The 18,101-nt window shown below is 56.4% G+C and overlaps 1 non-coding gene across 1 annotated transcript; it reads left to right on the top strand.

Annotated features, from left to right (window-relative positions):
* The first annotated feature begins 658 nt into the window (after positions 1 to 658).
* Positions 659 to 851, top strand: LOC143261356 (U2 spliceosomal RNA). Its single transcript, XR_013035497.1, has one exon. It is a non-coding gene; the product is annotated as a U2 spliceosomal RNA (small nuclear RNA).
* Positions 852 to 18,101: the final 17,250 nt, after the last annotated feature.

The following is an 18,101-nucleotide window of genomic DNA, read 5'->3' as shown; positions in this document are numbered from 1 at the left end:
GCCGAGCGGGATCGGGGGCTTACAGATCCCGCCCGACGTGCCCGGGGACGGCGTGCGCGTCCACGCCGAGAAACCCCGGGCAGCTGAGAGTAGGCGGGCGGCGGGTGTACCAGAATATGCTGGTTTCATTGCCCGCCGCCCGCCAACAGAGGAGGACCTCCACTGTTGGGAGTGGGGGATGACGAGTCGCCTGAAGGAGGCGAGCGTTAACTGTGATCCTCCTCCAATATACTCGTCGTCCTCCCGGCGGCCGCTGTGATCAGGGCGGGGGCCCTGGTCACCTATCGCGCGGTCGCCGTGTCGGGGCGGTGCGGGGTGCGACCCCTCGCGCCGCCGAATTTAAATGGAATTTAGGGGGGAGGATTTATTTTATTTCCCCCCGGGACGCGGCCGGCCATCGTTACCATCTTGATGGCCGGCCAGGCGAGGGGGAGCCGCGGTAGTGTTCTTCAAGAGTTCCCGTGGCTCCCCCGTTGAATCGCCAGCGATCGGTCCTGCGTCCTCAGGTCGCCGTGGAGGTTTTAGTGGGTCAAACCCCACACTACCCTCGTCCCGCTCCCCCGGGCGGGGCGGGGGTGTCTGGCGAGCAGATTTCCTCCACGTAAAATAAAAAAAAAAAAAAAAAAAAAAAAAAAAAAAAAAAGGTTATGTCAAGGTTATCGCTTCTCGGCCTTATGGCTAAGATCAAAGTGTAGTATCTGTTCTTATCAGCTTAATATCTGATACACTCCTCATCGAGGAGTCAGAATATTAACCTGATTTTTGGAAACCGACGGAGTGGTCGGGGCTCGCTCCCCCTCTGTCACGGGTCGGCCTGGCATTGCAGTGCCGCTAGGAATGGCCCATCCCCCCCGTGTCCGCTACCTTGTCGTGGTGGGGGGGCTTCGTGCCCTAATGATCCTCAAGGCTGTGCCGGCGGGGAATTTATTCCCTGGCAGGTTCTACCATGCCGGAGTGGCTTGAGGTGAGGGGCCAACTAAAGTCGGACACATACCGTAAACCTGTGGTCATGTTTTACAGGAACGGGGGTCTTGCCTTAACCGGCCGGGCCGCGAGGATGACAACCTCTCTAAAAAATCCCTAGCCCCAAGCAGTGTTGCGCGGTGAAGAGGGCGTAGCTGGAGTAAGCGCCAGCTATGGTTGGTGGGTGCACCAATCGTTAGCGGACAACCCCGGGGTACCTGGCGACCCCCCGGGCGTATTAGCCTTCCCCGGGTATGGCGGCTCTACCCGGGGTGACCTCCTTTCCGACCACACTCGTGGGATTAAGTATGGAGTCTACTTTTTCACAAACAACCGGGGAGGGGGGAAACGAGCGTGAGGTGGAGGTGCGCGGGCCTATCGTGCGCCTCCAAAGATGTACAGAGCCGGTGTCGCGGAGGCATTCTGCAACACGCGGCAAAAAGAGGACCGCAGCGGGCCTTGGTGAGTGCGATGACGGGGAGGAGTCAGATTTCTCTGTCTCCTCCCACCACTCATCGCAGAGTGTCCCGGGCTCTTCGTCGGCGAGGAAGAGAGGGCGGCCGCCGACGACCGGCGAATATGTTGGCCTCGCAGAGGCCAAACTTAGGCTGGCCGAGGCTTCGCAGCTGGAGGCCGAGGCAAGGGAGGTGGCGGCGATATTCGACCCGGGTGCCCCCGTGCCGAGACCATCGCGGTCGAGCGTCCCGCTCCCGGACGAGACTGATATCGCGGAAAATTTCCGCAACCGTCCGACGCGGGATGTCGCGGCCGCTATACTGGAGAGCCTGGATGAGGTGGCCAGGATCTCCGGCGTTTCGAAGGGGCTGAAGGGCAACTTGGCCCGCGCCCTGAGGGTGGCCGCTTTAAACGGCAGGGTGGGGGTATCCGAGCTTGCGGTTAGGTCGGCTACCGACGCCACGCGTGCCCTGGAGGCCGAGAATGCCGTCCTCAGGGGACAAATGACGGAGCTGCAGGCGGAGGTGGCCCGGCTCCGGCAGGTGGTGGAGGCGAGAACGGCTGCTGCCGCAATGCCTCCGCCGCCGCGCCCGGGAGAGGGCTCAGTATCGCTGCCGATCGTCGCCGCCCGGGACTGCCAACGCTCCGGGCAAGAAAAGTCCTCGCCCCCACCTGCGGCTGCGCCCGCAGATTTTCTGGTGCAGATAAGCGCCCTGATAGACGCCAAATTGGCGTCATTCAGGAGGGAGCTCGCGCCGCGAACGGACTCGGCCCTGCGATCGGTGGCACCTGGGCCGACCGTCCCCTCACAGTCTTCGGACAGGGTGGGGCGGAAGACGAAGAAGAAGAAGAAAGGTGGGAAAGCTGGGACGGCTATAGCGGCCCAGACGGAGCCCGCTCGACCGCGAGCAGAATTGGCCCCACCCTCCGCTGCGCCTCCACCCCAGGAGGCGTGGTCCCAGGTGGTTGGCCGGAAGGCCAAAAAGGCGGCTGCCAAGGCCACTTCGGCCGCGAATAAAAAAGGACGGGTGGTCCCGGCGGCCCCCGGGAAGACACCCCTGCCTCCTCGACCGCCACGCACAGCAGCGGTTACCATAACGGTTCCGTCTGGCGTGGACATTACTTACGCGCAGGCGATGGCCACTGCCAGGTCCAAGGTGGACCTGGCAGAAATTGGCATCGCCTCGCTGCGGCCGCGAAGGGCGGTGACTGGGGGGTTAATTTTGGAGGTCCCTGGCACCGATGGGGCCGCCAAGGCCACCGTCCTCGCCACAAAAGTGGCGGAAGCGCTGGCAGGCACCGGCGTAAAGGTCGCGCGTCCGGTCAAAAAAGCTGACCTTAGGGTGCGCGGCCTGGTCGATTCGACCACGCCGGCGGAGGTCGCTGCGGCTGTTGCCCGCGTGGGCGGGTGTAGCGAGGGGGACATCAATACCGGCGAAATCCGGTCTTCCCCCTCGGGATTGGGCACCCTCTGGGTCCGATGTCCTGCCGCGGCCGCTCGCAAGGTTGCTGTCGCGGGCCGGATAACCGTCGGCTGGACCCAGGCAGCCGTGGAGGCCCTGAGTGCCCGGCCTCTGCAGTGTTACCGTTGCCTTGGTGTTGGCCACACCGGTCAGCGGTGCACTGCTGCCGAGGATAGGTCCGACTGCTGTTATAGATGCGGCAGTCGTGACCACAAGGTGGCAGCCTGTACGGCCTCGCCCAATTGTCTGCTTTGTGCGGGCGCGGGCAGGCCGTCTGGTCACCGCCTCGGCAGCCGGGCTTGTCCTGCCAGTGCGGGGCGGGGCAGGGGAGGCGGCCAAAGGCCGTCTGCCAGGTATAATAAAAAGGGGAGGGAAACCACGATGGCCAAGGCAGCAACCACCGTGGCCAGCAACGAAAAGGTAGCATCGCCTGATGCTACCGCCGCGCCCGCGTGGGCGGATGGGGCCAATAAAGTCCCAGACGCCACCGCATACGCGGCCGTGACGGCGATGGACACGGCTGTGTAATGGGGCCCCCGGGCCCGATAATACAAGTGAACCTCAACTGCTCGGCCAGAGCGCAGGATCTCCTGTTTCAATGCCTGGCCGAGCGGGGTGCCGGGTTGGCAGTCGTGGCGGAGCCGCACAGGGTCCCCAAACATCCACACTGGATGGGGGACTCGATTGGCTCCGCCGCGATTATTTGGGCTGGGAGGTCGGGGTCCCCGCCGTGCTCGGTTATCGAGCGCGGCCTGGGATACGTGGCCGTTGATTGGGGCGGAACCGCGGTTGTGGCGATATACGCACCTCCAAGGTGGTCCCTCGAAGAGTTTGAGCAGTATCTGGACGGGGTAGGGAGATGCGTCTCCCGCTGCCATCCCCGTCCGGTGCTGGTCCTGGGGGACTTCAATGCCAAGGCCACGGCTTGGGGTTCCCCCGGGACTGACTCGAGGGGCCGGGAGGTGCTGGATTGGGCGGCGGGACTGGAGCTCCGTCTCCTGAATACGGGCTCGGTCCATACGTGCGTGCGGCATAACGGGGGGTCCATCGTTGACCTTTCGTGGGCAACGCCCCCGGCCGCGCGCCGTATTACGGGGTGGAGGGTGGCGGAAGGGGTCGAGACGTTGTCTGACCACAGATACATAGTTCTCGACCTCTCCGCCGTCCCACCATCGACACCCCGTCGTCGTCCCGCCGATGAGGGTTCGCCTCAACCGCGGTGGGCGCTGAAGCGCCTCGACCAGGACGCTCTGATGGCGGCGGCCCACGTCGTGGTCTGGCCAGCAACACCGGCCGGGCCAGTCGACGGGAATGGGGAGGCCCATTGGATCCGGTGCGCAATGACGTCGATTTGCGACGTCGCCATGCCCCGGGCCAGGGTCTTCCCGAGGAAGGCGGTGTACTGGTGGTCGCGCGAGATAGCGGAATTACGCACCGAGTGCGTTCGCGCGCGACGCCAGTACGCTCGCGCCCGTCGACGACGACGAACGGACGACGTGCTGGCTGCCCAGCTGTACGGGCTATATCGGGAGAAGGTGGTCGCCCTGCAGCTGGCCATCAGGCGGGCAAAGGACCAGGCCTGGCGCGATCTCCTCGGCTCTCTGAACCGAGATCCGTGGGGGCGCCCATACAAGATGGCATTGGGACGATTACGTCCCTGGGCGCCCCCCGTGACGGAGAGCCTGGATCCGGGGCTGCTCGGGCGGGTCGTGGACGCTTTATTCCCCGTTAGCGGGGAGGCGTCCCGGCTCGTCCCTGAGCCAGAGGAACATGGGTGGTCCCCGGATCTTGAGGTCGCGCCGGAGGAGATGGCCGGGGTCGTCAAATGGCTCCGGGGCAAGAATACCGCCCCGGGGCCAGACGGTATCCCCGGCCGGGTCTGGTTGCTCGCCACGAGCGTCCTGGGGGAGAGGCTGAGGAGCCTCTACTCTGGGCTCCTGAGGTCGGGGACGTTCCCCGACCTATGGAGAGAAAGTCGGATGGTCCTCTTGAGGAAGGATGGGAGGCCGGGGGATTCTCCCTCCGCGTACCGGCCTATTTGTCTCCTGGATGAGGCGGGCAAGATCTTCGAGAAGATCATTGTTGCCCGCCTCTCCAGACACCTGTCCCGCGACGGCCCAGATCTGGCGGACTGCCAGTTTGGCTTCCGGGAGGGGCGATCGACGGTCGACGCTATCGACCGTCTCAAGTCCCTCTCGGACAATGCCGTGGCAAGGGGCGGGGTGTGCTTGGCGGTGTCCATTGACATCGTCAATGCGTTCAACACCCTGCCCTGGTCCGCCATTAGGGGGGCCCTCGTCGATCACCAGGTGCCTCCCTATCTGAGGCGGGTGATCGGGGCCTACCTGCGGGACAGGTGGGTTGAATACCCGGGCCGGTGCGGGATGATACGGAGGGAAGTGGACCGCGGGGTCCCGCAGGGGTCCGTTTTAGGACCGCTCCTGTGGGACCTGGGTTACAACGCGGTCCTGGAGAAGGCCTCCCTGCCCGACGGTGCCACCCTCGTCTGCTACGCGGACGACACGTTGGTGGTCGCCGTCGGGAGTACCTTCGAGAGGACCATCCGGCGAGCAGAGGTTGCGGTGGCAGCCGTCGTCGCGAGGATCCGCGATCTGGGGCTGAAAATAGCCCCGGAGAAGGCCGAGGCTGTCTGGTTTCGCGGCCGGCCTCGGTCACGGCCACCGGCCAGATCGTGGATCCGGGTTGGAGAAGCCTGCGTAGAGGTGAAGTCCGAGTTGAAATATCTCGGACTGATCCTCGACAGCCGCTGGAGCTTCGATGCGCATCTCGACCGTCTCGTCCCCCGAGTCGAAAAGGCGGCGGCCTCTTTGGGCCGCCTGCTGCCCAACCTCGGGGGACCGGGAGATTTGGTGCGCCGCCTATACCTGGGCGTGGTGCGGTCTATGGCCTTATACGGTGCCCCAATATGGGCGCCGTACGTGATGTCCAGCCGGCGCAGCACGCTGTTGTTGCGCCGGCTGCAGAGGCGGATGGCCATCCGCCTCATAAGAGGTTACCGCACCACGTCTACCGTGGCGGCGCTTGCTCTGGCGGGAGAACTTCCCTTCGAGCTTCAGGCGGCGGTTCGCTCCTATGTTTATAGGCGCACTAGCATCGCCAGCCGTGCTCGAGGGGCCCCGCCGGAGCGTGAGGCGGTCGAGGGCTTCGAGCTCCAGGCCCGGCGACTAGCGCTCGCCAGATGGCGTGCCGAGCTTTTCTCCCACGCCGGCGAGCGCGTCCCCGGGGCTCTCCTGCCGCACTTCACCTCGTGGCGGGAGAGACGGCATGGCAGGCTCTCCTACCGAGCGACGCAGGTGTTCACCGGGCATGGCTGCTTCGGTGTCTACCTGTGTCGCATCGGGCGGGAAGCGACGACGGTGTGCCACCACTGTGGCGCGGAGGAAGACTCGGCGCAGCACACGCTGGAGGAATGTCCCGCCTTTTCAGCGCTGCGCCGAGTCCTAAAACGAGAAGTCGGCCACGACCTCGCACTCTCCAGCCTAGTTGGGGCCATGCTGGAGAGCCCGAAGAAGTGGACGGCAGCAATCTCTTTCTGCGAGGAAGTTATGTCGCGGAAGGAGGCTGCCGAGCGGGATCGGGAGCTTACAGATCCCGCCCGACGTGCCCGGGGACGGCGTGCGCGCCCACGCCAAGAAACCCCGGGCAGCTGAGAGTAGGCGGGCGGCGGGTGTACCAGTACATGCTGGTTTCATTGCCCGCCGCCCGCCAACAGAGGAGGACCTCCCCTGTTGTGAGTGGGGGATGGCGAGTCGCCTGAAGGAGGCGAGGGCTAACTGTCATCCTCCTCCAGCATACTCGTCGTCCCCCTGGCGGCCGCTGTGATCAGGGCGGGGGCCCTGGTCACCTATCGCGCGGTCGCCGTGTCGGGGCGGTGCGGGGTGCGACCCCTCGTGCCGCCGAATTTAAATGGATTTAAGGGGGGAGGATTTATCTCCCCCCGGGACGCGGCCGGCCATCGTTACCATCTTGATGGCCGGCCAGGCGAGGGGGAGCCGCGGTAGTGTTCCTCAAGAGTTCCCGTGGCTCCCCCGTTGAATCGCCAGCGATCGGTCCTGCGTCCTCAGGTCGCCGTGGAGGTTTTAGTGGGTCAAACCCCACACTACCCTCGTCCCGCTCCCCCGGGCGGGGCGGGGGTGTCTGGCGAGCAGATTTCCTCCACGTAAAATAAAAAAAAAAAAAAAAAGGTTATGTCAAGGTTATGTCAAGGTTATGTCAAGGTTATGTCAAGGTTATGTCAAGGTTATGTCAAGGTTATGTCAAGGTTATGTCAAGGTTATGTCAAGGTTATGTCAAGGTTATGTCAAGGTTATGTCAAGGTTATGTCAAGGTTATGTCAAGGTTATGTCAAGGTTATGTCAAGGTTATGTCAAGGTTATGTCAAGGTTATGTCAAGGTTATGTCAAGGTTATGTCAAGGTTATGTCAAGGTTATGTCAAGGTTATGTTATGTCAAGGTTATGTCAAGGTTATGTCAAGGTTATGTCAAGGTTATGTCAAGGTTATGTCAAGGTTATGTCAAGGTTATGTCAAGGTTATGTCAAGGTTATGTCAAGGTTATGTCAAGGTTATGTCAAGGTTATGTCAAGGTTATGTCAAGGTTATGTCAAGGTTATGTCAAGGTTATGTCAAGGTTATGTCAAGGTTATGTCAAGGTTATGTCAAGGTTATGTCAAGGTTATGTCAAGGTTATGTCAAGGTTATGTCAAGGTTATGTCAAGGTTATGTCAAGGTTATGTCAAGGTTATGTCAAGGTTATGTCAAGGTTATGTCAAGGTTATGTCAAGGTTATGTCAAGGTTATGTCAAGGTTATGTCAAGGTTATGTCAAGGTTATGTCAAGGTTATGTCAAGGTTATGTCAAGGTTATGTCAAGGTTATGTCAAGGTTATGTCAAGGTTATGTCAAGGTTATGTCAAGGTTATGTCAAGGTTATGTCAAGGTTATGTCAAGGTTATGTCAAGGTTATGTCAAGGTTATGTCAAGGTTATGTCAAGGTTATGTCAAGGTTATGTCAAGGTTATGTCAAGGTTATGTCAAGGTTATGTCAAGGTTATGTCAAGGTTATGTCAAGGTTATGTCAAGGTTATGTCAAGGTTATGTCAAGGTTATGTCAAGGTTATGTCAAGGTTATGTCAAGGTTATGTCAAGGTTATGTCAAGGTTATGTCAAGGTTATGTCAAGGTTATGTCAAGGTTATGTCAAGGTTATGTCAAGGTTATGTCAAGGTTATGTCAAGGTTATGTCAAGGTTATGTCAAGGTTATGTCAAGGTTATGTCAAGGTTATGTCAAGGTTATGTCAAGGTTATGTCAAGGTTATGTCAAGGTTATGTCAAGGTTATGTCAAGGTTATGTCAAGGTTATGTCAAGGTTATGTCAAGGTTATGTCAAGGTTATGTCAAGGTTATGTCAAGGTTATGTCAAGGTTATGTCAAGGTTATGTCAAGGTTATGTCAAGGTTATGTCAAGGTTATGTCAAGGTTATGTCAAGGTTATGTCAAGGTTATGTCAAGGTTATGTCAAGGTTATGTCAAGGTTATGTCAAGGTTATGTCAAGGTTATGTCAAGGTTATGTCAAGGTTATGTCAAGGTTATGTCAAGGTTATGTCAAGGTTATGTCAAGGTTATGTCAAGGTTATGTCAAGGTTATGTCAAGGTTATGTCAAGGTTATGTCAAGGTTATGTCAAGGTTATGTCAAGGTTATGTCAAGGTTATGTCAAGGTTATGTCAAGGTTATGTCAAGGTTATGTCAAGGTTATGTCAAGGTTATGTCAAGGTTATGTCAAGGTTATGTCAAGGTTATGTCAAGGTTATGTCAAGGTTATGTCAAGGTTATGTCAAGGTTATGTCAAGGTTATGTCAAGGTTATGTCAAGGTTATGTCAAGGTTATGTCAAGGTTATGTCAAGGTTATGTCAAGGTTATGTCAAGGTTATGTCAAGGTTATGTCAAGGTTATGTCAAGGTTATGTCAAGGTTATGTCAAGGTTATGTCAAGGTTATGTCAAGGTTATGTCAAGGTTATGTCAAGGTTATGTCAAGGTTATGTCAAGGTTATGTCAAGGTTATGTCAAGGTTATGTCAAGGTTATGTCAAGGTTATAAGGTTATGTCAAGGTATGTCAAGGTTATGTCAAGGTTATGTCAAGGTTATGTCAAGGTTATGTCAAGGTTATGTCAAGGTTATGTCAAGGTTATGTCAAGGTTATGTCAAGGTTATGTCAAGGTTATGTCAAGGTTATGTCAAGGTTATGTCAAGGTTATGTCAAGGTTATGTCAAGGTTATGTCAAGGTTATGTCAAGGTTATGTCAAGGTTATGTCAAGGTTATGTCAAGGTTATGTCAAGGTTATGTCAAGGTTATGTCAAGGTTATGTCAAGGTTATGTCAAGGTTATGTCAAGGTTATGTCAAGGTTATGTCAAGGTTATGTCAAGGTTATGTCAAGGTTATGTCAAGGTTATGTCAAGGTTATGTCAAGGTTATGTCAAGGTTATGTCAAGGTTATGTCAAGGTTATGTCAAGGTTATGTCAAGGTTATGTCAAGGTTATGTCAAGGTTATGTCAAGGTTATGTCAAGGTTATGTCAAGGTTATGTCAAGGTTATGTCAAGGTTATGTCAAGGTTATGTCAAGGTTATGTCAAGGTTATGTCAAGGTTATGTCAAGGTTATGTCAAGGTTATGTCAAGGTTATGTCAAGGTTATGTCAAGGTTATGTCAAGGTTATGTCAAGGTTATGTCAAGGTTATGTCAAGGTTATGTCAAGGTTATGTCAAGGTTATGTCAAGGTTATGTCAAGGTTATGTCAAGGTTATGTCAAGGTTATGTCAAGGTTATGTCAAGGTTATGTCAAGGTTATGTCAAGGTTATGTCAAGGTTATGTCAAGGTTATGTCAAGGTTATGTCAAGGTTATGTCAAGGTTATGTCAAGGTTATGTCAAGGTTATGTCAAGGTTATGTCAAGGTTATGTCAAGGTTATGTCAAGGTTATGTCAAGGTTATGTCAAGGTTATGTCAAGGTTATGTCAAGGTTATGTCAAGGTTATGTCAAGGTTATGTCAAGGTTATGTCAAGGTTATGTCAAGGTTATGTCAAGGTTATGTCAAGGTTATGTCAAGGTTATGTCAAGGTTATGTCAAGGTTATGTCAAGGTTATGTCAAGGTTATGTCAAGGTTATGTCAAGGTTATGTCAAGGTTATGTCAAGGTTATGTCAAGGTTATGTCAAGGTTATGTCAAGGTTATGTCAAGGTTATGTCAAGGTTATGTCAAGGTTATGTCAAGGTTATGTCAAGGTTATGTCAAGGTTATGTCAAGGTTATGTCAAGGTTATGTCAAGGTTATGTCAAGGTTATGTCAAGGTTATGTCAAGGTTATGTCAAGGTTATGTCAAGGTTATGTCAAGGTTATGTCAAGGTTATGTCAAGGTTATGTCAAGGTTATGTCAAGGTTATGTCAAGGTTATGTCAAGGTTATGTCAAGGTTATGTCAAGGTTATGTCAAGGTTATGTCAAGGTTATGTCAAGGTTATGTCAGGTTATGTCAAGGTTATGTCAAGGTTATGTCAAGGTTATGTCAAGGTTATGTCAAGGTTATGTCAAGGTTATGTCAAGGTTATGTCAAGGTTATGTCAAGGTTATGTCAAGGTTATGTCAAGGTTATGTCAAGGTTATGTCAAGGTTATGTCAAGGTTATGTCAAGGTTATGTCAAGGTTATGTCAAGGTTATGTCAAGGTTATGTCAAGGTTATGTCAAGGTTATGTCAAGGTTATGTCAAGGTTATGTCAAGGTTATGTCAAGGTTATGTCAAGGTTATGTCAAGGTTATGTCAAGGTTATGTCAAGGTTATGTCAAGGTTATGTCAAGGTTATGTCAAGGTTATGTCAAGGTTATGTCAAGGTTATGTCAAGGTTATGTCAAGGTTATGTCAAGGTTATGTCAAGGTTATGTCAAGGTTATGTCAAGGTTATGTCAAGGTTATGTCAAGGTTATGTCAAGGTTATGTCAAGGTTATGTCAAGGTTATGTCAAGGTTATGTCAAGGTTATGTCAAGGTTATGTCAAGGTTATGTCAAGGTTATGTCAAGGTTATGTCAAGGTTATGTCAAGGTTATGTCAAGGTTATGTCAAGGTTATGTCAAGGTTATGTCAAGGTTATGTCAAGGTTATGTCAAGGTTATGTCAAGGTTATGTCAAGGTTATGTCAAGGTTATGTCAAGGTTATGTCAAGGTTATGTCAAGGTTATGTCAAGGTTATGTCAAGGTTATGTCAAGGTTATGTCAAGGTTATGTTATGTCAAGGTTATGTCAAGGTTATGTCAAGGTTATGTCAAGGTTATGTCAAGGTTATGTCAAGGTTATGTCAAGGTTATGTCAAGGTTATGTCAAGGTTATGTCAAGGTTATGTCAAGGTTATGTCAAGGTTATGTCAAGGTTATGTCAAGGTTATGTCAAGGTTATGTCAAGGTTATGTCAAGGTTATGTCAAGGTTATGTCAAGGTTATGTCAAGGTTATGTCAAGGTTATGTCAAGGTTATGTCAAGGTTATGTCAAGGTTATGTCAAGGTTATGTCAAGGTTATGTCAAGGTTATGTCAAGGTTATGTCAAGGTTATGTCAAGGTTATGTCAAGGTTATGTCAAGGTTATGTCAAGGTTATGTCAAGGTTATGTCAAGGTTATGTCAAGGTTATGTCAAGGTTATGTCAAGGTTATGTCAAGGTTATGTCAAGGTTATGTCAAGGTTATGTCAAGGTTATGTCAAGGTTATGTCAAGGTTATGTCAAGGTTATGTCAAGGTTATGTCAAGGTTATGTCAAGGTTATGTCAAGGTTATGTCAAGGTTATGTCAAGGTTATGTCAAGGTTATGTCAAGGTTATGTCAAGGTTATGTCAAGGTTATGTCAAGGTTATGTCAAGGTTATGTCAAGGTTATGTCAAGGTTATGTCAAGGTTATGTCAAGGTTATGTCAAGGTTATGTCAAGGTTATGTCAAGGTTATGTCAAGGTTATGTCAAGGTTATGTCAAGGTTATGTCAAGGTTATGTCAAGGTTATGTCAAGGTTATGTCAAGGTTATGTCAAGGTTATGTCAAGGTTATGTCAAGGTTATGTCAAGGTTATGTCAAGGTTATGTCAAGGTTATGTCAAGGTTATGTCAAGGTTATGTCAAGGTTATGTCAAGGTTATGTCAAGGTTATGTCAAGGTTATGTCAAGGTTATGTCAAGGTTATGTCAAGGTTATGTCAAGGTTATGTCAAGGTTATGTCAAGGTTATGTCAAGGTTATGTCAAGGTTATGTCAAGGTTATGTCAAGGTTATGTCAAGGTTATGTCAAGGTTATGTCAAGGTTATGTCAAGGTTATGTCAAGGTTATGTCAAGGTTATGTCAAGGTTATGTCAAGGTTATGTCAAGGTTATGTCAAGGTTATGTCAAGGTTATGTCAAGGTTATGTCAAGGTTATGTCAAGGTTATGTCAAGGTTATGTCAAGGTTATGTCAAGGTTATGTCAAGGTTATGTCAAGGTTATGTCAAGGTTATGTCAAGGTTATGTCAAGGTTATGTCAAGGTTCCCCCCCGTGTCCGCTACCTTGTCGTGGTGGGGGGGCTTCGTGCCCTAATGATCCTCAAGGCTGTGCCGGCGGGGACTTTATTCCCTGGCAGGTTCTACCATGCCGGAGTGGCTTGAGGTGAGGGGCCAACTAAAGTCGGACACATACCGTAAACCTGTGGTCATGTTTTACAGGAACGGGGGTCTTGCCTTAACCGGCCGGGCCGCGAGGATGACAACCTCTCTAAAAAATCCCTAGCCCCAAGCAGTGCTGCGCGGTGATGAGGGTGTAGCTGGAGTAAGCGCCAGCTATGGTTGGTGGGTGCACCAATCTTTAGCGGACAACCCCGGGGTACCTGGCGACCCCCGGGTGTATTAGCCTTCCCCGGGTATGGCGGCTCTGCCCGGGGTGACCTTCTTTCCGACCACACTCGTGGGGCCAATTATGGATTCTTTTTCACAAATAACCGGGGAGGGGGGAAACGAGCGTGAGGTGGAGGTGCGCGGGCCTATCGTGCGCCTCAAAAGATGTACAGAGCCGGTGTCGCGGAGGCATTCTGCAACACGCGGCAAAAAGAGGACCGCAGCGGGCCTTGGTGAGTGCGATGAGGGGGAGGAGTCAGATTTCTCTGTCTCCTCAAACCACTCATCGCAGAGTGTCCCGGGCTCGTCGTCAGCGAGAAAGAGAGGACGGCCGCCGACGACCGGCGAATATGTTGGCCTCGCAGAGGCCAAACTTAGGCTGGCCGAGGCTTCGCAGCTGGAGGCCGAGGCAAGGGAGGTGGCGGCGATATTCGACCCGGGAGCCCCCGTGCCGAGACCATCGCGGTCGAGCGTCCCGCTCCCGGACGAGACGGATATAGCGGAAAATTTCCGCAACCGTCCGACGCGGGATGTCGCGGCCGCTATATTGGAGAGCCTGGATGAGGTGGCCAGGATCTCCGGCGTTTCGAAGGGGCTGAAGGGCAACTTGGCCCGCGCCCTGAGGGTGGCCGCTTTAAACGGCAGGGTGGGGGTGTCCGAGCTTGCGGTTAGGTCAGCTACCGACGCCACGCGTGCCCTGGAGGCCGAGAATGCCGTCCTCAGGGGGCAAATGACGGAGCTGCGGGCGGAGGTGGCCCGGCTCCGGCAGGTGGTGGAGGCGAGAACGGCTGCTGCCGCAATGCCTCCTCCGCCGCGACCGGGAGAGGGCTCAGTATCGCCGCCGATCGTCGGCGCCCGGGATTGCCATCGCTCCGGGCAAGAAAAGTCCTCGCCACCACCTGCGGCTGCGCCCGCAGATTTTCTGGCACAGATAGGCGCCCTGATAGACGCCAAATTGGCGTGCTTCAGGAGGGAGCTCGCGCCGCGAACGGACTCGGCCCTGCGATCGGTGGCCCCTGGGCCGTCCGTCCCCTCACAGTCTTCGGACAGGGTGCGGCGGAAGACGAAGAAGAAGAAGAAAGGTGGGAAAGCTGGGACGGCTATAGCGGCCCAGACGGAGCCCGCTCGACCGCGAGCAGAATCGGCGCTACCCTCTGCTGCGCCTCCACCCCAGGAGGCGTGGTCCCAGGTGGTTGGCCGGAAGGCCAAAAAGGCGGCTGCCAAGGCCACAGCGGCCGCGAATAAAAAAGGACGGGTGGTCCCGGCGGCCCCCAGGAAGACATCCCTGCCTCCTCGACCGCCACGCACAGCAGCGGTTACCATTACTGTTCCGTCTGGCGTGGACATTACCTACGCGCAGGCGATGGTCACTGCCAGGTCCAAGGTTGACCTGGCAGAAATTGGCATCGCCTCGCTGAGGCCGCGAAGGGCGGTGACTGGGGGGTTAATTTTGGAGGTCCCTGGCACCGATGGGGCCGCCAAGGCCACCGTCCTCGCCACAAAAGTGGCAGAAGCGCTGGCAGGCACCGGCGTAAAGGTCGCGCGTCCGGTCAAAAAATCTGACCTTAGGGTGCGCGGCCTGGTCGATTCGACCACGCCGGCGGAGGTCGCTGCGGCTGTTGCCCGCGTGGGCGGGTGCAGCGAGGGGGACATCAATACCGGCGAAATCCGGTCTTCTCCCTCGGGATTGGGCACCCTCTGGGTCCGATGTCCTGCCGCGGCCGCTCGCAAGGCTGCTGTCGCGGGCCGGATAACCGTCGGCTGGACCCAGGCAGCCGTGGAGGCCCTGAGTGCCCGGCCTCTGCAGTGTTACCGTTGCCTTGGTGTTGGCCACACCAGTCAGCGGTGCACTTCTGCCGAGGATAGATCCGACTGCTGTTATAGATGCGGCAGTCGTGACCACAAGGTGGCAGTCTGTACGGCCTCGCCCAATTGTCCGCTTTGTGCTGGCGCGGGCAAGCCGTCTGGTCACCGCCTCGGCAGCCAAGCATGTCCTGCCGGTGTGAGGCGAGGCAAGGTAGGCGGCCAAAGACCGTCTTCCAGACTTAATAAAAAAGGGAAGGTAACCACGATGGCCAAGGCAGCGACCACCGTGGCCAGCAAGGAAAAGGCGGCACCGCCTGATGCTACCGCCGCGCCCGCGGGGGCGGATGGGGCCACTAAAGTCCCAGACGCCACCGCATCCGCGGCCGTGACGGCGATGGACACGGCTGTGTAATGGGGCCCCCGGGCCCGATAATACAAGTTAACCTCAACTGCTCGGCCAGAGCGCAGGATCTCCTGTTTCAATGCCTGGCCGAGCTGGGTGCCGGGTTGGCAGTCGTGGCGGAGCCGCACAGGGTCCCCAAACATCCACACTGGATGGGGGACTCGATTGGCTCCGCCGCGATTATTTGGGCTGGGAGGCCGGGGTCCCCGCCGTGCTCGCTTATCGAGCGCGGCCTGGGATACGTGGCCGTCGATTGGGGCGGCACCGCGGTTGTGGCGATATACGCACCTCCAAGGTGGTCCCTCGAAGAGTTTGAGCAGTATCTGGACGGGGTAGGGAGATGCGTCTCCCGCTGCCATCCCCGTCCGGTGCTGGTCCTGGGGGACTTTAATGCCAAGGCCACGGCTTGGGGTTCCCCCGGGACTGATTCGAGGGGCCGGGAGGTGCTGGATTGGGCGGCGGGACTGGAGCTCCGTCTCCTGAACACGGGCTCGGTCCATACGTGCGTGCGGCATAACGGGGGGTCCATCGTTGACCTTTCGTGGGCAACGCCCCAGGCTGCGCGCCGTATTACGGGGTGGAGGGTGGCGGAAGGGGTCGAGACGTTGTCTGACCACAGATACATAGTTCTCGACCTCTCCGCCGCCCCACCATCGACACTCCGTCGTCGCCCCGCCGATGAAGGTTCGCCTCGACCGCGGTGGGCGCTGAAGCGCCTCGACCAGGACGCTCTGATGGCGGCGGCCCACGTCGTGGCCTGGCCAGCAACACCGGCCGGGCCAGTCGACGGGAATGGGGAGGCCCATTGGTTCCGTGGCGCAATGACGTCCATTTGCGACGTAGCCATGCCCCGGGCCAGGGTCTTCCCGAGGAAGGCGGTGTACTGGTGGTCGCGCGCGATAGCGGAATTACGCACCGAGTGCGTCGGCGCGCGACGCCGGTACGCACGCGCCCGTCGACGACGACGTACGGACGACGTGCTGGCTGCCCAGCTGTACGGGCGATATCGGGAGAAGGTGGTCGCCCTGCAGCTGGCCATCAGGCGAGCGAAGGACCAGGCCTGGCGCGATCTCCTCGGCTCTCTGAACCGAGATCCGTGGGGGCGCCCATACAAGATGGCATTGGGACGATTGCGTCCCTGGGCGCCCCCCGTGACGGAGAGCCTGGATCCGGGGCTGCTCGGGCGGGTCGTGGACGCTTTATTCCCCGTTAGCGGGGAGGCGTCCCGGCCTGTCCCTGAGCCAGAGGAACATGAGTGGTCCCCGGATCTTGAGGTCGCGCCGGAGGAGATGGCCGGGGTCGTCAAATGGCTCCGGGGCAAGAATACCGCCCCGGGGCCGGACGGTATCCCCGGCCGGGTCTGGCTGCTCGCCGCGAGCGTCCTGGGCGAGAGGCTGAGGAGCCTCTACTCTGGGCTCCTGAGGTCGGGGACGTTCCCCGACCTATGGAGAGAAAGTCGGATGGTCCTCTTGAGGAAGGATGGGAGGCCGGGGGATTCTCCCTCCGCGTACCGGCCCATTTGTCTCCTGGATGAGGCGGGCAAGATCTTCGAGAAGATCATTGTTGCCCGCCTCTCCAGACACCTGTCCCGCGACGGCCCAGATCTGGCGGACTGCCAGTTTGGCTTCCGGGAGGGGCGATCGACGGTCGACGCAATCGACCGTCTCAAGTCCCTCTCGGACAATGCCGTGGCAAGGGGCGGGGTGTGCTTGGCGGTGTCCATTGACATCGTCAATGCGTTCAACACCCTGCCCTGGTCCGCCATTAGGGAGGCCCTCGTCGATCACCAGGTGCCTCCCTATCTGAGGCGGGTGATCGGGGCCTACCTGCGGGACAGATGGGTTGAATACCCGGGCCGGTGCGGGATGATACGGAGGGAAGTGGACCGCGGGGTCCCGCAGGGGTCCGTTTTAGGACCGCTCCTGTGGGACCTAGGTTACAACGCGGTCCTGGAAAAGGCCTCCCTGCCCGACGGTGCCACCCTCGTCTGCTACGCGGACGACACGTTGGTGGTCGCCGTCGGGAGTACCTTCGAGAGGACCATCCGTCGAGCAGAGGTTGCGGTGGCAGCCGTCGTCGCGAGGATCCACGATCTGGGGCTGAAAATAGCCCCGGAGAAGGCCGAGGCTGTCTGGTTTCACGGACGGCCTCGGTCTCGGCCACCGGCCAGATCGTGGATCCGGGTTGGAGAAGCCTGCGTCGAGGTGAAGTCCGAGTTGAAATATCTCGGACTGATCCTCGACAGCCGCTGGAGCTTCGGTGCGCATCTCGACCGTCTCGTCCCCCGAGTCGAAAAGGCGGCGGCCTCTTTGGGCCGCCTGCTGCCCAACCTCGGGGGACCGGGAGATTTGGTGCGCCGCCTATACCTGGGCGTGGTGCGGTCTATGGCCTTATACGGTGCCCCAATATGGGCGCCGTACGTGATGACCAGCCGGCGCAACACGCTATTGTTGCGCCGGCTGCAGAGGCGGATGGCCATCCGCCTCATAAGAGGTTACCGCACCACGTCTACCGTGGCGGCGCTTGCTCTGGCGGGAGAACTTCCCTTCGAGCTTCAGGCGGCGGTGCGCGCCTATGTTTATGGGCGCACAAGCATCGCCAGCCGTGCTCGAGGGGCCCCGCCGGAGCGAGAGACGGTCGAGGGCTTCGAGCTCCAGGCCCGGAGACTAGCGCTCGCCAGATGGCGTGCCGAGCTTTGCTCCCACGCCGGCGAGCGCGTCCCCGGGGCTCTCCTGCCGCACTTCACCTCGTGGCGGGAGAGACGGCATGGCAGGCTCTCCTACCGAGCGACGCAGGTGTTCACCGGGCATGGCTGCTTCGGTGTCTACCTGTGTCGCATCGGGCGGGAAGCGACGACGGTGTGCCACCATTGTGGCGCGGAGGAAGACTCGGCGCAGCACACGCTGGAGGAATGTCCCGCCTTTTCAGCGCTGCGCCGAGTCCTAAAACGAGAAGTCGGCCACGACCTCGCACTCTCCAGCCTAGTTGGGGCCATGCTGGAGGGCCCGGGGAAGTGGGCGGCAGCAATCTCTTTCTGCGAGGAGGTTATGTCGCGGAAGGAGGCTGCCGAGCGGGATCGGGAGCTTA

Source organism: Megalopta genalis, unplaced genomic scaffold (genome assembly GCF_051020955.1).
Source record: "Megalopta genalis isolate 19385.01 unplaced genomic scaffold, iyMegGena1_principal scaffold0048, whole genome shotgun sequence".
In the NCBI taxonomy this organism is placed as follows: domain Eukaryota; kingdom Metazoa; phylum Arthropoda; class Insecta; order Hymenoptera; family Halictidae; genus Megalopta; species Megalopta genalis.
Note: the sequence above shows the minus strand (reverse complement) of the source record. Positions and strands in the feature narration are given on the sequence as shown.